The sequence below is a fragment of the Solenopsis invicta genome, chromosome 8 (assembly GCF_016802725.1).
Source record: "Solenopsis invicta isolate M01_SB chromosome 8, UNIL_Sinv_3.0, whole genome shotgun sequence".
NCBI lineage: Eukaryota > Metazoa > Arthropoda > Insecta > Hymenoptera > Formicidae > Solenopsis > Solenopsis invicta.
This window is the reverse complement of record NC_052671.1, coordinates 1,154,571-1,172,107: the sequence shown is the minus strand read 5'-3', so window position 1 is coordinate 1,172,107 and position 17,537 is coordinate 1,154,571.

Here is a 17,537-nt window from a genome sequence, read left to right as displayed (position 1 = left end):
ACTTTGCATGTAATAACTGGCGAAAGGCCGGCAAGAGTGAAGAAGGAGAAGCGAGAGAAGCGAAATACCTCCTATGTGCGCGCGGAGGAGCAGTTTAATAAAATCTCGTTGGCCTAATGACGAGAGCAGAGCTCCGGTAGTCGTCGAGCGAGACAGGGGCGACGATGGGGAACGAGGGATGGACGGAGACGGTAGCAGACCGTCGTGATGGTAGCTGGGTAGGGAGGGAGGGAGGCATCCTGGCGGTGAGAAATAAGAGGGTTGGGACGAAAGAGAGATATCGCCCATGTCGCATGCGATGCTGCCGTGTAGCTGATGTCTTCGGCCGAAGCTTAGCAACCGGTTGTTTTTATGCAAAGATGTTCATCAGCGCTTTGATCTTTACCGACGAGACACATACAGGCTTGTAATTTTGGATGTACGACGACATATATATATGAAGCAAGATTGCGATAAATATAAGACAAAAGCAAAGAAATGCGTCGAAAAATGCGAATTCCTGGAAAATTTGAATGAAGTACACGTTGTGTTAATTCTCAACAACAAGAACTTTAGCGACATTAATGTACTTGCGAATTCTCAACTTTTTAACTATGTGATTATTCTCGTCACTTTCTCTTACAAAACCACCTAATACTTTTGCAGTATTATTCTATCTTTATTGCAAGCAGTATTATTAATTTACTCCGACTCAAATCTAAATATTGAGAAATGATCGTTGTGTTATGCTTGAACTTTTCTTCTCTGGTTCAAGTTCTTCGATGCTACATCATCCGTCTTTTCTCTACGCTCGTTGCCCCATTTCCATGATTTTTCTTAACGATTTAAAAGAAAAATTTCAACATCGTACGTCGACCCGTTGCACTGAAATTGTTAGGGAAACGAAAAAAGCTGGAGGGAAAAGAGGGAAAAGACAGACGCGGAGTCAAGGCACAGCAGCAGCTACCCCGAACGATCATCAATCATCAAGAGCGAGACAATCGAATAGTGCAGCCAACCGGTGAACAGCTGTCGCTTCGGTGGGCTCTAACCGTACACGTTACACGTTGCTACTGCAGTTTCACAAAAAAAAAATCAAAGGACACTGCAGAAAATCAATCGCATAAATAATATTATAATTATACATTTAAAATCTAAATAAAAATTCATTTCTGCCTGAGATTTTTATTAAAATAAAAATACCACCTGAGACAACCGTTATAACGCAATAAAAAGTATGAAAAAAAAAATGAAAGTATAAAATAAATATAGAGTAAAACGTAATAATTCTAAAAATAGTATTAAACAACAACATAATGAAATATGTAATAAAGAAACTGTGAAAAACGAAATGATTTTTATGAAAGATTAAAAACTCACTCATTTTGCCTTTCAATCTTTTATAATTTATTTTCCGGTACGCTTCATACGTCGAGCATTATATATCTCAACGAGCTCGATCCTCCTCGCATCGCATCACATCATATCAGAACGCTACCATCACATGCCGACATCCTCCCTACGTGTTCCTATATTGCCTGCTACGTTTCATAAATAACTCTCATATTGCAAAAAGTACAATTTCAATATTAGAACCGATGGGCATGCCAATATTGTTCGTTGTATGATAGATAGACGAGCTATATTGTCTTTATAAAAAGCTAGTCGGCCCTTTGAAAAATATATACTGAATATAGCTTTAAGAAATATTTATTAGAAATAACAAAATTGTATTTGTACATTGTATTTTTTAATACAATTGTACGTGATATTTATGTCTTGTGAAGTACACACACAATTTTTATACCTCAAGTGATTAAACTATATTTAATTTATATACCTCTTGTGATACAATAACAAGAATCCACCCATTTTTTAAGAATGCCAATATGTCATTCTCGACATTGAAAATTTTTACATAACAGATGCTTTACTTTCTTCTGTTTCATATACACATACAATATATTAAATATATTGGTATGGTAAAATTTTATGTATTTCAAATTTTAAATGTAGAAGAAAAAATACTTATATAAGTTAAATTATAATATAGATTTAATAAGAATTTAGTGCTTGAATAATTTAAAAGAATAAACAAGAAAGGATAGAAAATATTTTATATATTTAATATCTGTTGTCTAGTATCTATTTAAATATATAAATGTATTTTCTACTCTATGCAGTAAAACTTATTTGAGAAAATTGGCAGTTGGCATAATTGATACTGCTAATTTAATGTTATTAAATGAAAAAATTGAACTTCAAATTTGAATAATTTACTAAACCTAACGTTAGTAAAGTAGTTTACTGCAGAGAAATTTCGTTTACCGACCTACGCGAAACGCGTTGTCTTAAAACACATTTACAGACGGTAGATGGAACCGAGGAAAATATTTTTCCACAGCTACTTTTCCAAAATGAGAACATTTTTGCAATCATGTAAATAATGTCAAATTGTGCTAATTGTACCATATTATTATGCAATTGTATTGTTCATGTAAATTTGGATCTATAGATAAACCTAAATCTCACATTTTCTCTATCCATTTAATTAATTTATTCATGTAATTAATCTGCAAATGCAAATTAATTAGCTTTTGATAATCCCCTGATTATTTATACAAAACAATTAATCGATACATTATCCCAGAATTACAACTCTATATGTAGATACATGTGTGTACTTTGAAACAATATTGGTCTTTTATATTAAATTTCCACTGAGCATATTAATAATAAATTTTATTTGTTATTTAATACTTGCGCAATTCATCCATTTTAATATTACAAATTAGAAATAAAATATTAAAACGTTAAACATACATGAAGTTAGAGATTAGAAAATTTAAGTTTCAATTTATTGGTATTTTTTTTTGCTTTTTAATTTAAATTTGATTTTAATTGTTTTTTTTTTATTTAATTTTTTTTTCCTGCGCGCAAAAATAAAATAATGAAAAAATGTTAATATTGTATACTTATTAAAATATTTAATTTTTTAAATGTATTTTAATATTACAATTTTTAATAATTAAAATTCTGTAATTAATAAATAATTAGAAATATTATTAATCTACAATTTTATTGCAATTACACATTTATTGAAACTTTTTACACTAATAGTTTGCAGTAGATAAGAAAAAAAGCATCGCTTTAGGGTTGATATCTTCTTAACACGATTATCAGCGAAGGCGTAGACATAGCCAGTCAAAAGTAGCAAGCAGAGACGGGAGGGTTGTCACCCTTGTCTCTCTCTGAACAGCGTGAGATGCCAGCCATCTTGAATGATATATGGCGCCGGTTACGAGGTCGACTGAGCGGCGATCACTCAACGCTAAGCTCCGCGGCTTTTGGGGACATACGTCGTCGAGCCTCCCGTTCTGTCCATTCTGGCTTTCTATCCATTGCGATTTACACTAATTATTACAAGATACATACTTTTTCTCTTATTATGATATAATTACACATCTCTTTAATTCTAAACCAATTAAAAATCTTTCTCTTTAATTAAACAATTAGATTTCTTAATTACCAACTAAAGATGATTTTAATAAAGTATTGTTTAGAAAAAATTTCTAGGAAAAGATATCTTTTAGTTTAAACATTATAATTAATTTTATGTAACTGTATTATATTTTATGTCAATAAATAGCTATTTATATTACATATACATATATACAAAACAATTATTGACTAAAGTTTTAATCAAATTATAATGTGTAATAAAGAATATAAGGTTTCGATATCTATTATTCATTCTTTAAGCTTGATTGACGAAAGAGCTCTCTGCCTCAATCAGTTGTAACACAGAAGACATTATCTTAATACATTTATTGAAGAAAAGTTGATTCGTTCTAAATTAATAAAACAAATTAAAATTTGTACAGTTAAATGATCAAAGTGCAAACAATTTTTTATATATTTTTATAGCCCGTACAGCCCTGTGCACAACGAAAAACGATCACTGTTTCCATATGACGGGCCGTCAATGACAGTGATCCGTAATCAATAACCGCATCAAGCTTACACACATTGTTCCACACGTTCCTCTTAAATCCCAAGCTATTCCACGCTTCCTCCTTTTACCGTTATAACCCCCTATCTGCGCATTTAATATGCAATACCCCATTTACCCCATTGAATACCCCACTGAATCCACTCGAGGGAGCCTTGCGACCCACATTTCACCCCATCCCACTTATCAACTTTTGCGTAAGATTCCTAATCCGGAGAGCTAAAGAGCATAAGATCTATACGTGTCTATATATGTATGTGTGTGTGTGTGTGTGTGTGAGTATATGTGTGTAGAGTCAGTTTGGATTGTACAAGTTAAACATGTCCCTTTAACATAATCCTGTCCTTTTTACATGAGATTTTCGAATTAATGAACAGCACATGTGTGTAAAGGAACTCACTTGTCAAACAATCTCGCGAAATTCAGTCTAATAGTAGTCCTTATAGTAGAATGAACATCTACTGTGATCGCGAACAGGTGAAGAGGAAAATGATAGTCAACTGAATTATACAAGCCATTGCAATTAATTAGCCTTAATACAAATTATACCAAGAATCGCAATTATAAGCGATCGTTGGTCGACGCTTCAATGGATTCGAAGGAAAGGAGAGAAATCTCAAAGAAAAGAGCGAGAGAAAGAGCAGGTCATGGGAAACGTTGGAAGCAGTTTGCGGGCAACGCAAGGAGAGGAGTGAGAGTACGAAGAGCCCGTGCTCACGGGGTGGCGGGAGAGAACGAAGGCGGGAAAGCGGACGAAGGATGAGTCCGGTTGCCGTTGGCGCGGAAGAAAAGAGAGTCACGAGATGCTGGGTTGGTTCGTAGGACCCGCAGGAGAGTCGCGGGGCCGAAATGCGGTAGAAGCTGGGACGAGGAGCCGGTGGACAAAGCGAGGGTGGTGGGAAGGAGAACGTCGGGGGTGCAATTGGGGTGGTGGTGGTGGTGGTGCTGGTGGTGGTGGTGCTGGTGGTGGTTTGCGCCGGAACGGAAAAGGGAAGCCGGGCGGGTAGTTGGAACACCGGAGGATCGGAAAAGAGAGAGAAAGAGGGCTCGAGGGCGAAGGGAGAGGTAGAGGGAAGCCGGCACGCGGATCCTCCCGAAGCACCGCACAATCCCGGGGGCCGCTTTAAATGAGTCAGCGTTTTTATGCCCCGCGATGTTGTCAAAGTGCAAACAGCGCCCGATAATATATCATCCGTTACGCAAGCAACTCCCCGCGCTACCCTTGTACATACACTTGCAACACGCCTGAAGGAAGGCATGCTGTACGCATTATGGTGGCTGTCCTTCGTTGACCACATGTCTTCTAGCGGCTAGTAAGATCCGTGTAACTTGTAATATCATTATCATTATGATAATTGTATCAAGATTTTTTATTTTTTCATTAATACGATTTTTTACCGTGCGAATGCAGCATCGGTTTTATTAAATTTGATGTAACATTTATCCTTTTCTTAATTTTAACGTAAAGAGGTTATTTTTATGAGAGAGATACTAATGTACATGGTAATGTCCAAAGCTCTTTCTACAGATTTCAAAAGATAAATGAAGTTTAAGAGAACGCTAGCAATAAAATAAAATTCTAATTTTTTGAATGATTTCTTTGAAAAACAAAGGTTAGGTACTGTTTGTTATAAATTGAAGTTTATTATAAATTTTTTTATTTCTTTTATTATATGTATAAAATAATATTATATATATATTTTTTGTATTTTATATTTTTTGTGTTTATATAATAAAATGTCTAAATGTAAGAAAAAATGACGATAATAAAAATTTAATCCTTTGAGGTCTTGTAGTACATACATACATATGTATCAGTATTTTAAAAAAAGATATTAAATATTGTTTTAAATTGCCTAAAATTAAACTGAAAAATATTATGATAAATACAATCATAAGATTTAAAAACATATTCATGTAATAAGATCAGAGAGTTTTCAAATTAACTTGTATGTAAAAGTTCGACATGATGCACTATGTTACTTTTGGCAATTATTTAAATATTAGTTATTCAAATTTTACAGATCTTGTTTAACACAATTAATACGTTACATCATATACGTATATTATTCATACATAAAACATGCGTTTACAAAATTATAAGTATACTTACGAATATTGTAAAGATTTGAATTTATATAATAACAATAAAAAAAGATTTTGAGTATCGCACAGACGGTGTGCACAACCGTAGCAAGTTCGTTCCATTAAAATACAGTACAAGTTGGCCATGAAGAGCAACGAGCCACTGATTTTGTATTCAGCAAAGTTTTATTATAAGATTGCTAACTTTTTACTTAAACCGGGGACACCGAATAGACAATGGAAAAAAATACGAAAAAAATAGTGTCATAGACTAAGAAAAAAATAAACAACATTCAGGACAAAATTAAAATAACTATAAAAACAGATTAATAAGACCATACTCACGATTAACTTAAAAAAAGGGAACTATAGCAATACATACATGTATATAAGAAAGGATATACGTATATATATATATATATAAAAAGAAAATTTAATTAAAAGAAAGTAAACTTGATAGAAACAATAATAATTGGATAAGAGAAAAGAGAAGTGATGGGCAAGAGAGGGACGATGAGAGGGAAGATCTACATTTTGGTGAGGGTGGCTATGACGGGAGACGTCAACCAAGCTGACAGGGTTGCTTTTCCCACCAAAGTATGGTATGAGCAGAGGTATTCAACTCCGAAAGTCAAAATAACTTGGTAAACTTTAACCTCCAGAGTATAAAAGTACTATGCCTTTTCTATCTGCTCGCGCGAATCTCGGCATCCGCCTTGAAGTTGACGGCTCTTCGAAGTCTGGCCGAGGTACTGCCGATAAAAACACGTCATATCCGCGGCTGGTTCTTGCACGAAACCAAGTCCCCAATCCCCGGTAAAAACGCTTTTCGACTCATTCTGTCGAATACTGTCGTCTTCTTTGGTGTCCGCGACCGTAATATCTCAATATAATTGAGATTAATTTTTGCATAAATACACTAATTGTGACGATCGGTGTGTATATACAAGTGAATAATTAAAGAATATAAGCAAAAAATCTAGTAATTAAAATATTTATAAATTTTTGTATACATGTATAAATCCTTTAATTACACATGTATTACAATATTCATAATGAAAAATATGTAACAATGTATATTGTATATCAGACCGCAAGTTAACACGTAATCTCAAAGAATCGTGCAAAACGCATTCAGAGGGCTCGCAAGTATGCGAAAATAGAAGCGTTCCCATGCCCGATGCGCGCCCCGCGCAGATTCCTTCTGAGAAAAGACATAATGTGGCCTCTTCAAGGATATACCGTCCCGCGACGCCATTCGTCGTGTAACATATGCTTTTATCTAAATTAAACAGTGTCGGCGCGATTTTCATTTCCTGCCCTGAAGCCGCTGATGTTATCCGCAGGATAGCGCGTCGCGAGAGCGTTGCTAAGGGTCGGGAAAGGTTTACCCTCCTACTTCAACCGAACCTCCCTTCTCACCCCACTGCCCCCTCATCATCCTTCCTGTCCTCCATCGCCTTACTCACCCGTCTCTGTATACGTATGCACGTTGTCTACTATCTCCCCATATTCTAACCAAGCCCTTCATACCCGCTTCTCCTTCTTCCTGATGTCAACTCGCTCGTTCTTGCGGTTGAAATATCTTGCTCCGTTCGCCATCTCTGTTGTCCTCTTCTATTATACATATATCAGTGCGCGCATCCTGACATCTCGAAGATGATTCCCATGCACAATGTGATAATTATTCATTACTGTATGGCTATAAATAAAATACGAAAAACCTAATGAAAACTACGTATACAACTGCTACTACGCGTTAAACATATGTAATATACATATATTAATATTCCAGATTAATATACTAATCGACTAAATTGTATTCATTTCTGTTAAAAGGAATATTAAGAAAAAAGTTTCTTCGCATGTTTAATCATATCTTTATGGGATGAATATTTTATGAGCTCTCGAGCTATCCATAAATTGCAGCGCGGATATCGCAGCACGAGACAATAATTTTCGGTGGTAACGGAAACGGAGAAAGTGCGGACGCGTGATCCCATCCAAAAAGTTGATTGCAAGAAAAGAATGAAAGAAGCAACGAGAGAGCATGCTCTCTCTTTTTTCCTCCTGCGGTATTACTCACCCCTACACTCGCTCCCCCCCTCCCCCACCTACCGCCCCCTACAGCCGTTGGTCGTCTTTTTCTACCGCGGCGATCTTTGTCTACGGAACAAGCAGGCGTAGAAAAAGAGGACGTTCAGACGACGCGGAGGAAGCTTCGGCGAGGGGTGGATGTGGCCGAGAGTCGGAGGATGTTCGTCCTTGGGGTGGGCAAGGAAGGTTGGAAAACCGGTGGCGCGGATCTGCAGACAGCTCTCCGGTGCGGATAGCGAATGGCTGATTCTGTGAGGAGAGAAAAGGAAAGAAAAAGGAAAGAGTCGAGAGAAGGAAAAGGAGAGAGGCGCGGAGAAAAGAGACACGAAACGGACAAAAAGACAATATAGAATCTCGCGGTAGTGAAAGGGGAGGAGAAATACCGGAGAGAGAAGAGTCCAGGGATAGACGGACAGGATGACGCTGATCAATCTCCCGGTTTCGTATCTCGAAGCCCGGACCCCAAACCGATCCGCGTTTTTCCTTCTCTTCGCAAACGCTATTTCATAACATAAGTTTGAAGGAAAAGTCTGTCTATGAAGCCAAAAATCTATCGCGCGTCGATATATGGATGTATGCGTTGTTCGAAAATCCTAGAATATATCCCACAAACGCGCAAACAAAACGAAAGAAATGTTCAAGTTACGAGTTATTCCCTCGGTTATATAATATCGACGTAAAGAATGGGAGAATTGAATAATGTTCCTTTAGATAACAACGAGATAGTCTATTCGTATTAACGAGAAAATGACTTGTTTAATTATTCATTTTTAAATGTGAAAATCTCGTATATTCAATTCATATGCTAAATCGAATTATCCCACAGCTATTTTCCTTCGATTTTGGTCACTGATTAATCTCCAGTCATAAATCCCAATGGAACCGTTTAATCGAAATAACACGCCTTTACTGTTCGGGCTTTTGAAACGCTCAGCAGGTGTAGCGGCTTCCTTGTGGGTCGACGAGTTTCCCGCTGGGCGATCCTTGACAATACTTTTCTGTCTGTTATCAGTATTGCTGATTCTCTCATATTTCCTAATATTTAATCAAATAATTAATAACAAAATTTCTCAAATTATACAATTATATTAAAAAATATATATTAAATAATATTATTTATCTAAATCTGTTTTAATTGTTATTTATTATAAATAGGGTTTTATGCAGTAAAATAAATAATTCTTCAATTTTGTTAATATAAAACAATAAAAGTACAAGACATAAATTCCTAAGAATATTTAAATAATCCGTTAACAATAAATCTAAAAGACACCTAGCAACTTTTTTAATCAATAATATTTTATCTCATTGTTGATTGAAAAGAATCACTAAATTTTATTTTTAAAAAAAGTTGATAAAACTAAACATTATCTTTTAATTAAAAATGTTATAAATATTTTTAAATTACTGAAATGTAAATCATGAAAAAATTGTTTTTCATTAGCTATATGATTTTATCTTGAATATATTGCTCAAGTAATTGCCTTCGTTCTTTAATTGTTATTTAAGAAAAATTAACTCTTATTTTAACTGATATAACTTTTTTGTATTAAAAATAATAAATATACTTTTTTATAAATTATTCCATCTATTTTATGACAGTTACAAACTTTTATTCTAGTGAACGTGAAGAAGAAGAAAGGAAAGTGTATCAGAAAAGCCTAAATACGTGCACAATTGATGGTGTGAGAAAATGATGTTATGCACTAAATACTATCATAAAAAAATTAGATTTATTTAAATAGCGCATGATTTTAAACTGACCGACTCTGAGATTAAAGTTTGGATCCAAAATTGTCAAATAAAGTATACAAAAAGAGATGCAAACGAATTAAACAAATTGACCATACTTTCGAGAACACGTAGTTTAGCAAGGAGATTCAATAGCTGGAGATTCAATAGCTTTGGAGATGTCCTTAAAAACAGATGCCAACAATTCGACATCATTTGCTGACTGTTATATAACCTGAGTGAGATTAGGAAATACTCGAACAATTTATATCTTAGCAGCGCATCGCCGAACAACAAACTAGGAACGTTCAATTGTAAGTTTCTCGAACGCAGAATAAAGAAAGTAACTTAACCGGAATAAAGAAGTATAACGCAACAGATGCAAATACAATCCACGTACAACGTTTCGCAAGATAATATCTATCATAAATTTTGTCAGTCAATTATACTAGCAGCAGCCTGTTTTGCACTCAAAAAATTCGAGAAGTTATTCGACAAATAAAGAAAGTATTCATTTGCTACCTCTCGATATAATCTCTCGATACTTCTTCGTATCTATAGCAAAGAGTTTTGATTAAAGGAAGCAATATATTTCTGCAAATTTGCAATTTATCGTAGCCATTGTTATAAGAAGATTTACATTGAGTTTTTAATCATGCAGTATTATACTTAAATGCAGTAGAAAGTTTGTAATTATATATAGCTGTGCTAGTATAAATAAAATTAATATCATTTTCGTCAATATATTGATTGCATAAATTGATTGATATTAATTAATGAAATATAATATTAATGAAACGCATGTAATTATTTTACATCCCAAGGAGAACAGAAAAGTCAAAATAATGTCAATGTAACATTATATTGATTAAATTACGTCAATTTTTTGATCATAATTTAGTCAGTATGACGTCAAAATTTTTACTTTTCTATTCTCCTTCAAATTTTATGCGTCAGATGTTTATATATACCCAATGTGTTCTCTATGTGTGTATTCTAAAATTTAATTATAATTTAAAATGTAATCTAATATAATACATTTTCAATTATAATTATTAAATAAGAAAACAATTTTATTATTTAGTAACAATTAATAATTGTACAAAACTCTGATTACAACAAATTGTGTATACATAATTGTATTATAATAAACATATAATATTTATTCTCTATATTTTTATCCTATGCCTCTGTGTCTTAACACTTTTTACTTAATATGATCTCTCTAATAAAATTCCATTATATTTATTACGAAATATCTTGCATATATCCGTGATAAATGAATTACGATGTATGTTTATATAAATAACTGTGAAAAATTAATATAGAAATAGTTATAAACCGTTAAAAATACTATAAACATATAACGAATAGATCTTCGTAATATATTTGTATTTTGGGAAGGGTGAGACGCGCAGGAGGATGATACGAGAACGAAGTGTGGAATAACGCGGGGGAGGTGGCCCTCTCGGCATAAGGGTGGTCGCAAACAGAATGGAGGGGCGCTCTCTCACAGTGGAAGGAAGCAAGGGTATGGGGTTGGGTTTCAACCATGATTTCCATTCGCCAGCCATCCATCTTGTTTGAGACTGGAAACTGACAGATAGACGCGGATCCGAGTGCTGGTGACGTGGCAAGTCTTGCATGTTGTGTGTGTATGTGTGTGTGTCTGCGTGCCCCTGAGTGTGAGTGCGCTATGTGAAGCTTTGCGTGCCTTTAAACTTCGCGTCCGTGTGAAAAATTCGTTTCCAGCGACACTCGTACAGCAAAATTGCTTTTATATCTCACCCTCAATATAATACATTGCACAAACCATAAGAATGTGAGAAATTATGGGAAAACAAAATTTTTTTAATTTCTCCTATTTTTGTTATTAGTAATATATTGATTCCTTTTACAGCATAAGAAGAAACGAGTATTAGCTGTTATGAGAATCAACCTTGCCTGCGCGCTCGCGCGTCAAATTTATGATTTTAGAGAACATATGACAAAAAGTACATGTATAAAAATTTTCTAAATCTCTCAATTTTATCAAGTTTTTGTCATTCTGCGACGATACCACTCGTCTTTAATGCGACATTTGCGCCTACATTTTAAATATACATACTAGTGTATACTCATTCTGGTAATTCTTACAAAATCGCTGAGAGAGTTCACAAACTTTTGCACTGTGGCCTCCAGTCAACGCGCTGAGAGATCTCCTCGACCGAAACGTCTTTGTAAAAGTACGTACTCATGTACGGATGAATGCGACCACGCGTGCGTGAACGATAGTGAGGTATGAGTACATGTATACTTACATAAGGTAGCTTTCACCCCGGTCGCCTGTTTCTACCAATAAATACAATAGACTGCGGAATGCTCGTGGATCTACAGCGGGATCTATGAGCATTTGAATCTGAATCAGACGTTTTTCGCCTTTCGGATTTACTGCGAATGCGATTCCAAGAGATTCCACTTTTATTCCGGATGAATAATGGATGGATAATATCGAAACAGGACGGCCTATTATCGGAAGATGGAGAGCTCCTAGAATTTTTTAAGTAACTCGTACTCTCTTCTTTTGCGTTATCGCAACAATATCAATTGCAAACAAAAGACAAAGAAAAAGAGAAAGAAAGAGAGAGAAGAAACGAGTGAAGGAAAAGAAAAGCAGACATTTTATTAAAATAAAGTATTTTACAATTTCTCTTTATAGAAATAGTTTTCCTTAGGTTCCTATGACACTTGATTATATATTAGAATTTAAATTTTCGAACGATTCATAAAGGGATCTAATATCAAAACTCTCCTACTCCATTTCGGGATATTGCGTTACACAAGCGATCAACGTTACGAGCTACGAGATTTATCGAGAGCATTCAGATCCTTCACGTGTATGCGAGACAAGGTTCAAGTTTCTCTCAGTTAAAACGTAAAAATATGTGTATATATGTATAGATGTATATATTGAAATGGGCAAGACAAGAGGGAATGAATAAAGATCGGAGAAGAGAACGAGAGAAGGAAAAAGAGAGAACAGAAGGGGGAAAAGCCCGGAGGGTTGCTGTTGCCAGCACGTAAAGCGCAACTTGGTGTGCCGTGGAAGTGAGGAGAAGCTGCGAAAAGGGAAAGGGAGGGGACGGTTTGCTCGTGCACGCAAGTGATATTAGGTAGAAACGCATGAACTTTGATATATTCGTGAGGTGGTATAGGAAGAGAGGGTGAAGCAAGGAGCGACGGGGGAAGAAGTAGTCAAAGCGTGGAGAAGGTGAACGGCGGTCGAGTATGGCGGCAGAAGACGCCATATCGCGGCAAGTATCCGAACCATACGTGACCTGCAACTTTCTGGTAGCATCTTTTCCTAAGAAATCATTCCTGGTAAACGCTCGTCTTTGAGAATTTTTACGTAAGAGAATTTTAAGGTAAGCTCAGGATACAACGGTAAAATCAATTCGACGTTAAACGTGACGGCTAACGAAGTTTCATTATTCAATTGCTGCGCCATTAAAGCTTCATACGTTAGGATACATTTTTTTCTCAAAAGTGACTCGCGCTTTCATGTATTCTCCTGTCAAAGGAAGATCATTTCCGTTTTCACGGAAGAGCATCTTTCTATTCATTAAACGAGCATATAATCGCGCGTACTTTATAACTGCGCATTTAATGGCTATTCAAGATACTTCACCCTGTACTATGTTTACTACATTAAGGATTAAATCGGTTTCGCAACTTTCAAGTGTACAGGTCAATGCGCGATGCGCCATGCAGCGTCGCGAAAACGGCGCGAGAATTCGAGAGACTGAGAGATTGTGGTTGGAGGCGGTGGTGGCGGCGGAGGAGATGGCGGAAGGCGGAAAACAACGGAAAATAAAGCAGCGGAAGAATCGCGTCGCAGGAAAAAGAATGAGGGCGCTGTCAGCTGGTGGAAATTATTCTGATTATGCTAATTCCGGTTCTGTTCCACTCCTTTACCCAGGCGTCCCCCAGCCCCATCGCCTCCCTGCTGCTGTCTGCGCCATCTTTCATAGGTGATATTTATAATACAGGGGTTCCCGAGCAGTTTCAAACTCTTTTTGACCCCCCCTCCCCTTCTCCACCCCTGTCCTATGCGCCCCACCACCATTTGGCTTTCCATCGAGCTCTCATCCCGGTCTCTTTCTCTCTTTCTCTCTCTCACCCTTCCGCACTCTTTCGCTCTCCATCCCACTCCACCATCCACGTACTCTTTCGATAAATTTATTCATATTCCGCTCGAAATCCGTCAGCTTTAAGTCGGTCACGCTACTTTACACTGTGCACTTAACTTAACTGCAGTCAATTTTCTCAATGTGGGGATACATTCTCGGATTTGGATTCGGATTCGGAGTTTCACGAGATTGTGTTTTCGCTTACTCCGGTATAAAAATACGGAATGACTGATTGTTTCGGTAGCTTCTTGGGAACCTGCCGGATGTATTCGCAGAAGTTCTACGTATACGAATTCCACACACTGTTTGTCACGCGTTACTCAATGTTAGATGCAATATGATCTCATAGATGTCATATTTATGTTTACTTTTCAATAAAGATATATATACACGTACCTCTCCTCTCCTTTTGCATATTTTACAATTATCGATTAGAGAACCGATATATTTAACCTTGATACGAAATCTACGAATGCACGTGCTCGTAATCTTCTTCAAGGTAGTAAGTTTTCCTTTTTAATTAAAGGTGCTTTCTATTCATGCCGCAGACCGCCACGCCCGCCGCAAAAGTTACGGTACGTTATTTCGTACTTCACGAAAAACGTTATTCGCGCAAAGCGGTTTGTGGGTAGTTTCGGTGGCGGGCCGAACTGCTCATCGATTTTAGATAATTACCTTATACATACTAAATATTGCATATACAGGGTGATTCGCTTAAATTGCTCGCCTACATATCAATTTCTTTTCTAGAAACTTTAGAAAGTTAAAGAGACAATTGTTTTGCTTTAAGGAAACTGTAATAAAAGTGTAATAAAACTAGTTTATCGTTGTATCCGTTTTTTTCTTCTTTTAAAATAAAATATTAACCTTAATTGTTTTTGTTATATTGTATGATCATATAATTTCTTACAACATTAATGTTTTTTTTATTCCTCATACAAAAATGATTAGATGCCAGCTATCGACGTAAATAATGTAATAAATTATGTAATAAAATAAATATATATGCATATAAATTTTTAAATAACATTGAATAATAGACGATATTCGCGATCCAATCTTATATTCAAAATTTTGGAAAGAATCATAGACAATCCTTAAGGTTCTACTTAGTGAAATAAAATAATCAAAGTACCTCTTAAAATCGTACTTAAGACAATTTTGAATTTAAATTCGAATTATATGAATATTGATTAATAAGTTCAAAATCATCATATTTATAACGTAGTTTCTTTAAAATAACCTTTTTGACATTTTAGAAATTTACAGAAATTTTTAGACAAAAATTATTAGAAACAGCAATTTAGTTAAATCATCTCACATGTCTTTTAAATTTTTATAAAATATTTTATTACATTTGTTCCTTTGTTTGAATATAAAAAACAAGTTTCCATATTACTCTTCCAAGGACATGTTTTGCAGTAATTAAAGAGATCGTCCATCACCATAAAATACTTATTGATTGACTGGATTGGCTATATCGCGACTTGCTTCATCCAGACTGAGCAAACGCGTCTGTGCAAATACTGCCTAATGCGTGAAGAGCGAAATGTTTGCCCTGTATAAATCATTGCGACTGCGACTCGTATTACTTTATTGGAACATTGATTCCACTTGAAGTCTAAAAGCATATGTTTGTTAATCTAGATATTTAAAGATTAGATATAATATATGCATAGATCATTATATGCGCGTGTGTTTATTACACACGCATTTTAAATGTTTAATATAAAAAATTCAAACAACATAAGTACATTATACGTTACATAAACACCTAAAAATATTTGTTAAATAGAAAACATAGCGTTATAACTTTCTATTTACATTTTATACAATAACTTTGTTAATGATTAATAATAATTAAATTGAAAACTCAACGACTATGTGTTGTTTAATTGATTCTAGACTCAATGTTGTAAAATATGTACTACTTAGAATGTTATTTATAAAAATGACACTGCTCAAAGAGAAACAAAGATAGAATGTGAATCTTCTCTTTCCACAAAAATAGATTTAAAAATTGATTTTGTTGGAAAAACACAAAATTTTGTTACAAAATTTTATATTTCTTTAAAAAGAGAAAATATTGTAGAATATATATGCAAATATACGTTTACATAACATCCTTCACATATAAACTGCAGTATTGAAATTTTACAGTGTGTTTGTAACGTAAGATAAAACTACAATTTATCAAATTATTACTTTAATATAAAAATTTTGAAAAAAAACTGCATTAGATCTTCGGCAAAATACTACGCTATTATTTAACTTTGCATAATTTGAAATATATACAGTCGAGTAAAATCTTAAATAACAAAGAAACACTCAAATATACGTATATTCGTGTAATAATACGCTCAAGTTTATACAGAATGAGAAAGTACGTGTAATTAAATGTTAAAATATACTTTAAGATAGTTACGAAGTGCTCGGCTGTTGTGTATTGACATATTAGCACCACCGCATGATGGTAGGCTACTAAACAAATGATTCCTTAAGCAATAACTAGAAGCCATCGTCTAAGAACAAAGATATTACGACTGCCCGTTATATCTACAAGGAATATAATACCGCCTTCTCCTCTCTACGTACCAGAGGCACAACAAATGGTATAATTAAAATACAATACGAGCTGTAATAAACGATATAAACGTGGAAGTGCTAAAGAACACTTGGATCAGTAGAAAGTTAATTTTTGAAGTCAAAGCTATAATTTTTAAATAAATTACTCTACGCAGACGACGAGGACATGAGGCATATCGGCTAATAGAAAGCAGGGATTCTTGTCAGGTGGATCATTCATAAGCTTCGTAGGTGGGCACGATAAACGTCAACTTTAATTAATCACTCAACTGTATTACTTCCCATTTAAGACCGTATCCGCGTCCCTCGCCCGAAGAAGCATCCCGTTCCCCTTTTCGACTACTCGACACGGCAATAGGTATTCGTAGACATTCACCGGATAAATCGTAAGCAGCGCACTTTGCTTGAGACATATATACAAAAGAGGAGCACGAAAGCAAAGCCGTGGGCACCTTTACAGACAGGCTTCGTATAAACATGTCAGTCTAGCCAAGCTCGTCTTCGAGAAACCGGCCCACGTTCATCCATCACTTCTTGGGCGTCCTCTTGGTCCTCCTAGACTACGGCCTCCACTCCTTACGTATGATTCTCCGCGAAAATTTTTATTACCAATGTAACAAATCTTTCAACACAGCGCACATCAATTTTTTACTTGCTTTTTGTGTGCCTTCTAAACTGCAAATGCACGCGATGCCAAATACAATTATTTGATATATATATATATATATATATATATATATATATATAATTTTAAATATTACTTCTAACTCTCAATATACCGTAAAAGATATTCTCATGCAAAATATGCAAAAATAATGAGAATAGAAAATAATAATAATAATAATAATTTAAACTAAAATAATAATATATATATAATA